General features: G+C 40.0%; 3 pseudogenes; all 3 read right to left on the reverse strand.

Annotated features, from left to right (window-relative positions):
* The window catches only part of LOC102868583, an 8,155-nt pseudogene extending 4,793 nt beyond the window's left edge, over positions 1–3,362 (reverse strand).
* A 99-nt stretch (positions 3,363–3,461) lies between these two features.
* LOC102872348 lies at positions 3,462–3,760 on the reverse strand (annotated as a pseudogene).
* A 1,236-nt stretch (positions 3,761–4,996) lies between these two features.
* LOC102868984 lies at positions 4,997–5,487 on the reverse strand (annotated as a pseudogene).
* Positions 5,488–7,090: the final 1,603 nt, after the last annotated feature.

Below are 7,090 nucleotides of genomic sequence, written 5' to 3' on the forward strand. Positions count from 1 at the left end.
CTAGTTTATCTTCTCCTGGTTGTAGATTTTTCAGGATACTTGGAAGACTGTTTATGTTGTGGATTAGGACTACTAAAGTTCTTCCAAGCTTTTCTTTAATGAAGTTTATAGTCCTTGGTTTTAGTTCTAGGTCCATGATCCACCTTGAGTTGGTTTTTGTATATGGAGTGGGGTGTGGGTCATGCTTGAGTTTTCTCAGATACTTTTCCAATTTTGCCAACACCATTTGTTAAAAAGGCTGTCATTTCTCCACTTAACTGATTTCATCTCCTTGTCAAAACTCAGTTGACCATAGGTAAATAGGCTGATTTCCGGGTTCTCAATTCTATTCCATTGATCTATGTGTCTGTCATTGTGCCAGTACCATGCCGTCTTAACCAACACGGCAGTTAGTAGGATTTGAAATCAGGGCGTGAGATAGATGCCTCCTACCTTTTTTCCTTTTTTAAGGAGTGCTTTGCTTATTCGGGGCTTCTTTACATTCCAAATGAAGCTGGAGATTGCCTTTTCCATCTCCTTGAAGAATGGGATTGGTATTTTTATTAGGATTGCATTGAACGTGTAAATTGCCTTTGGTAGTATTGCCATTTTCACAATATTGAGTCTTCCTATCCATCAGCAAGGGATATTCTTCCACTTCTCCAGGTCTCTTTTTGTTCCTTGTAGTAATGTTTTGTAAGTTTCTTTGAATAGATCCTTTGTGCTTCTGGTTAGATTTACTCCCAAGTATTTAATCTTGTGAAAAATATGGAATGCTTCACAAATTTGCGTGTCATCCTTGTACAGGGGCCATGCTAATCTTCTCTGTATCATTCAAATTTTAGTATATGTGCTGCCGAAGCGAGCACGGAAATCCAAGTTCTTTATAAACTTACAATAAAATCTTGATTAAAAGAAAAAAACCATGTAAATCTAATAAAATATACACTAATCTAAAAAAAGTTTAAAAAAAGAACGTAAAAATCCTCACCACTGAACAATAAGAAATATCATGATAGATGATAGATAGATAGATAGATAGATAGATAGATAGATAGATAAAAGATTTAAATTGTCAACGATTTAATTTCACTTGAAGCTACAATCAACACTCATGGTAACAACGGCCAAGAAATCAAAAGTCATGTTTCATTGGGGAAATCTGCTGTCAAAACTTTTCCAAAATGCAAGATTTTGGATGTCAGTTTAAAGACTAAAGTGTGCCTGATCCAAGCCATGTTATCTTCAGTTGCTTCCTATGCATCTGAAAGTTGAATAATGAATAAAGAAGACTGAAGAAGAATCAATGGCCTTGAATTGTGTTGGAGAAGAGTACTAAATATCCCATGGAAGTACAACTACAGTACTTCTTAGAGGCAAGGATAGTGAAACATTATCTCACATTCTTTGGTCATATTGTCAGGAGAGCCTAATCCTTGTAAAAAGACATCATGCTGGGAAAGGTCAATGAAAGAGAGGAAGACCCTCAATTAGATAGATTGACACAGTAACTAACAAATGGATTGAATATGGCATCAATTGTGAAGATGGTTCTAATCTGTTGTTCATAGGGTTTTTATGAGTGGTAGTGGACTTGGAGGGAGACTGAAAAAGATAGGATAAATTATGTATACTGCTTTGAAACAGATGAGGGAGAGAACTGTTTAGAAGGGATACATGATTAGGTATTATTGTCATGACAGGAGTCCAGAATGAAGGCTGCATAGTGGAGTCGACTTGGGGGGAGGGATTGTATAAAAATGAAAGAATTTTTCTTTTATTTTTCAAAGAGAAGAGAGAACTGGGGTGGGGGGAGGTTGGGCAGGGGAAAAAAGTGTAACAATGAATGAATGAATGGAAATCCAAAGTGTCTGTAAACTTTCATTAAAGTTAATGAGCAGTCAGGAAACAAGGAGATGCATTGCATTGGGAAAATCTGCAATTAGAGACCTTTCCAGATTATTGAGGAGTCATGATGTCAGTTTGAGGACTAAGGTGTGTCTGATTCAGGCCATAGTCTTTCCAGTTAATAACTATGCATCCTAGACCTGGACAATGAATAAGAATGGCAGAAAAAAGAACTGACACCTTTGAGCTGTAATGTTGGAGAAGAGCACTGAACATCCCATGGACAGCCAAGAGAATGGACAGATATGTCTTGGAGATGGTACAGCTGGAGTGCTCTTTGGAGGCAAGAATGATGAGGCTTCACCTCACATACTTTGGATATGTTACTAGGAGGTGCTATTTCCTGGAGAGGGACATGATGTGGGAAGGATAGGGGGTCAATGAAGGAGAGGAAAACCTTCAACAAGTTAGATTGACACAGTGACTGCTACAATGGGCTCTTGTGTGTCGGGAAGTGTGAGAATGGCACAGGACAGAACAGGATTCAGATCTTTTGTTTATAGGGCCACTGTAAGTTGTGCTCGACTTGATGACACCTAACAATAACAACAGCTAGAAGAACAGGTTCTTCCTGGAGAGGGTGAAACCAGGCTGTTCCTTGGAGGCAAAGATTTTTGAAGCTCCTTCTGATAAACTTTGGGCATACTGCAAGGAAGGATCAATCCTTGGAGAGGGACATCATGCTTAGAAGGGTCGAGGGACAGCACAGGAGAGGAAGACCCTCGATGAGATGGATTGACTCAGTGACTGGGGTAATGGGAGTAGATGTGTCAGAGACAATGAGGTTAGCTCAGGAGAGAGCAGGGTTTAGAGCTGTACATAGAGTCACTATGCGTCACAAACAACTCAACAGCACATAAAATAACAACATGCATATAAAGATAGGCATTCCAGAAAAAAAAAAAAAAGATAGGCATTCCAGGAATTAGTGAGCTGAGATGAACTGGCCATTTCAAATCAGACAAATCATATGATATACTATGCCGGGAATGAAAAGTTGAAGAGGAATGTTATTGAATCAGTTTAAAAGACCACTGCAAAATCTATGCTGAAGAACAATGCTGTGAGTTGTAGGATAGTATCCATATGTATACAAGGAAGAACTGTTTGTACAACTGTTATTGAACCATACACATCAACAGCTAAAGCCAAAGATGAGGAAATCAAGAAACTTTATCAACTACTGAAGTCTGAAATTGACCACACATGCAATCATGATGCATTAATAATAGTTGGTTTCTGGAATGCAAAAGTTAAAAACAAAGTAGAAGGAATGGTTGTTGGAAACTGTCTTGAGGACTGAAATGAGGCTAGAGAGTGAACGGCTGAACTGTGTACATGTTAAATAAAGGTGAAAAAAAGAATTGGGTTAATCAGTTCATGGCACACTATTAGCATTTTTAAATTATTTTATTGCCACTATTTTTTTCCTTAATCATTGATCTTGACTTCAACTAACTATCCCCCGCCCTCATCTCACATTGAAAGGTCCTCCTTTTTGGTGAGAAAATTTTTTGTTGTTGTTGGTTACACTTTAATACATCAGATGGGCTTTGGGGGCCAGTGGGGCACACTCAGTCCTTCTTGGCAGCCGCCTTCCTCATGGCGGCCAGGACGTTGCTGAGTTCTTCTCGCTTCCTCTTGGCGCGGATGTGTGTCCCCACCCTTTTCTTGATGAACTTGAGGGCCCGCTTGTCCTTGGAGACCTTGAGCAGCTCCATGGCGCGTCGCTCGTAGGGCGCGAAGCCACACGCACGAACTTGGTGTGCTTGGTGAGGCGCCCGCGGCGGCGGCTGTGCCTCGGCTGGCTCACGTTCTTGGTGACTTTGTGGCCCTTGTTGAGGCCCACGGCCATAGGGTAGCGCACTGCCATGGCTGCTGCACGTCGATGGCTGCCGCAGTGGCAGCTGGTGAGAAAAATTTATATTTAGATTAGCCAGCTGGACTCCGTTTAGATGATCCCAATTTTATTGGCAATATTCAAAGAATCATAGGAGCAACTGAACATAGGACTTGGCTAAAAAGGAGAGAATGCTACATGAAGGGACAGGGCTATAAGCATAAGCTTCTTTCCGAAAGGATCAGAGAGAGTGGGAATAACAAAGCCAGCCCCTCACCACCCTAAAGCAGAAAGCAGATAAAGAGCCTATAGCTTGGCCTCATTTTTTCTCTAGAGCCACAGCAGCTAGAGCTTCAGCTGATTGGATGAAGACTGCCTACATAATGTAAGGCAATCTTTGTTAGTTCTCAGATTGTGTATGTTTATCACGAACATCTAGGAATCTAGGCTAGCTTTAATCAAACAAGTAGACATGAGAATCTGATAAATTAACACAGAAAATTAACCATGATAGAGCTTATATGTTATTAAAGTTTTTTAAAATACTGATAGTTTTATTTTTCAATCTCTCTGTACTCAAATTGATTGTCATTTAAAAAAAATTACTGGTAAAATTATTCTATTCTAAAGGTTGAGATGTACTGGTAAGACAGTTTCCCAGGAATGCACACTCCAGATTGAAGTCTCAAAACACCCTTCTGAATATTGCAAACACTTGAGTACAACACATTACACTTGAAAGGCACCGTGTATCTCCCAGTAATTGAGCCCCCAAACGATTTTTTTTAATTGGGTTCCAGATTTAGTTGGGTAAGATTTTCCCTCAGATCCTATGAATCCTGGCTGAAGTAAATAACATTCACCCAGAACAAAACCAAATTCGCAACATCTGCTTTTAAAAACAAAGCAATTCAATCCCCAAGAAACACCCTCAAGTTACAAAGAAATCAGAAAATCACGTCAGTGAATTAGGAAATCATGTCAGCTACCTGGATTAGTCAAGAATATATAGCTTGAGTCTAAAACAGAGAGGAGATGACAGCTCATAATTGGAGTATCCTCAAAATGAGAATCTCAGATTAGGAGGGAAAAAGTGTGGGGAGATTGCTACTCAAACTGAAGAGACTACTGTGTGTTGAGCCTATTGTGTGTTGTGTGTGTGTATGTAAGAAGACAAGGAGCAAGAAAAGAAAGGAGTAGGAATCATGTCTTCTAGTCTTAAACTGCCTCTTGTTGCAATTGATAAGGCCACATCATGGGAGTCTGATGTTAATGGCAGTGCTCAGTGATGTCCACAACTATTGCTTTCTTCCAGCTGAAGTATCCCGTACCAGCCCCTACTGCGACAGTAATGCACAAGAAGCCATTGTAGGTCATGAAGATGAGCATGAGGAAGTAGCTGATGACCACCTGGATGATATGCAGCACTGTTTGCAGAAGGTGAGGAAAGCTCAGCATCTGCTGCCCAACAGTTTTGTGTGCCTCCATAAGGATGGTTCTTTTGGCCCTGGGACAGGCATGGAATTATAGTGGATGCTGACTTGTGACTTGCGCAACAAGCTCTCACAAGCTATCTCGAGTCCTTCATAGAACATTGCTAATAAAAACACTGCTACAAAAGCTCCCGCCATTTCTCCAACTGTATTGATGACTAAACCAGAAAACAATAGTTCCACATTCTTAAAGCCAAAGTAGAAGGTCATATGCATCATGTCACCATGGGAGGGAGATAGGGCTGAAGTAGTACTGTTGTGGTCCATGTGGTCCATATGGCTCATCCATGTATGATGGGAGTGATCCATTTTCCTCCTGGGAAATGTTGACTCAACAGAAGATTCTTCCCAGGTGCAGTCTTTACTCTGGCGCTTCCTGACAGAAACTTAGCCTGTAAGCCCTCACCTAATGTTTTTATATGAGCTTAAGGACAACAAAGATTGTGAGGGTGGCACAGGATTGGGCAGGGATTTTGTTCCATTTTACATGGGGTCGTGATAAATTAGAGTCAACCAACAGCCCCCCTTGTAAGAACAATTTGACCTCAGCCTGCATACAGCACCTGGACCCTTAGTTAGCCTGAAGGAAGTTGGTCTAGCTACGATTAATGTTACTGAAAGACACTTAATGTTTCTTCTTATAAAAAATTCCAAACATACTTAAATATCGAAATGAAGTACAGTGAATCTCTAATTGTCCAAATGAAAGTGCTATCCTGATTTTGTCATTATTCTCTTCATCTATTCCCCTTTCCTCCTTGGCAGAAGTGTTTTTAAGCAAATCTTATCTATATCTATATCTATCTATCTATCTATCTATCTATCTATCTATCTATCTATCTATCTATCTATCTATTTTTATTGGTTTGGTTACAAAGATCATACACATTGTGTTCCACACTATTCTTCATTCACATTATGTTTCATACAGTCAGTCTCCTGCTTTATGGTTTTTGGATTTGTTTATGTTTCTTTTTTTATGTGACTTTCTTTAAAATTAATTTTAACGGACGTTTACAGAGACTTAGGGTTTCTAGTCATTCATTGTTGCACTTTTCTCCCTACCCACGCCCTCCCCCCAATTAACCCTTCTCCTTGAAAAGAAAGAAAAATTGTTTCATTGTTATGTAATTCCTGCCCCCCAAGTCCACTCCACTATGCAGCCCTCACTCTGGACTTCTGTAATGACAAGAATACCCATTCATATATCCCTTTTATTCAGATCTCTCCCTCATCTGTTTCAATGCAATATACATCATTCCTCCCTTTCTGTCTTCCCTCAACCCTGATGTCAGTCTCGTCTTACATCAGTGCCCTATGAAATATTTGTCCTTTTGTGACTGAGATATTTCACTCAGCATAATGTCCTCCAGGGTCATCCATTTTGCATAATATTTCATGAGATCCTTGTTTTTCAGTGTTACATAGTATTCCATTGTGTGAATATACCAGAGCTTCTCTATCCATTCGTTTGTTGATGGGTATTGCTTTATGTTTTATAAAATTAATCACCATTGGACCTTGTCCATCTTTATCCTGTCTTTTTTGCCTGGATCCTTCCCATTTTCTTCTCACTCCTCCCTCTACCCACCAAACTGTACAACCCTGTAATTTTGCCTCTACTTATCCTCAACCCTTCCCTCCTTGAGTTCCCATACATGTTTTACTAGTTATCCTTCTATTTATACCTTAGTCTCAAATGCTCTTTTATCTCTGAGAAGAATGGGAATACCAGAACACTTGATCGTGCTAATGAGAAACCTACACTTGGACCAAGGGGCAGTCATCAGAACAGAGCAAGGAAACACTGCATGGTTCAAAATTGGGAAGGGTGTACGCCAGGGATGTGTCCTGTCTCCATACCTTTTCA

Source organism: Elephantulus edwardii, unplaced genomic scaffold, assembly GCF_000299155.1.
Source record: "Elephantulus edwardii isolate Elephantulus edwardi_28Jun2011 unplaced genomic scaffold, EleEdw1.0 scaffold00178, whole genome shotgun sequence".
Classification (NCBI taxonomy): Eukaryota; Metazoa; Chordata; class Mammalia; order Macroscelidea; family Macroscelididae; genus Elephantulus; species Elephantulus edwardii.